The sequence below is a fragment of the Astyanax mexicanus genome, chromosome 15, assembly GCF_023375975.1.
Source record: "Astyanax mexicanus isolate ESR-SI-001 chromosome 15, AstMex3_surface, whole genome shotgun sequence".
NCBI lineage: Eukaryota > Metazoa > Chordata > Actinopteri > Characiformes > Acestrorhamphidae > Astyanax > Astyanax mexicanus.
In genome coordinates this window covers 32,333,058-32,333,548 of record NC_064422.1, presented here as the reverse complement: position 1 = coordinate 32,333,548, position 491 = coordinate 32,333,058, and positions in this window count along the sequence as shown.

Genomic DNA, 491 nt, shown 5'->3' with positions numbered 1-491 from the left:
GAGTCACTTCTTGGAAATTCATACAGTATCTCTAAACTCTCAGGCTGGTAATCATTAGCCTACAGCATTGATTCTTTATTTTGTCCAACTGTGTCATCATCAGTACACACTGTAAGCCTGGATACATTCAATTTACTTAAATCATTTAAGGAACCTGGTTGTCTTAAGGGTTTAAGTAATGTGTACTTAATACTAAAGTTAACTAAACTTAAAAAAATATATATTATGCCCAAATTGTTAGTTAATTTAGTGGAGTAAATAAGATGTCAGTTAAAACTGTTTAAATTCAATTATTGAGTCCAATCAAGGGTTCCAGTTGAATGTATAGTGCATGGCCACACAAGTTTGGAAATAAAACATTTTATATAAAACAGACATTTATTTGAATTCATGCTTATTGTGCATTTTTAATGTGCAAAATAACATTCAATTTGAAACACAGCTCTGGAAAATGATGAGTTTCTTAGATTTTACCAGATTGAAAACCTCTG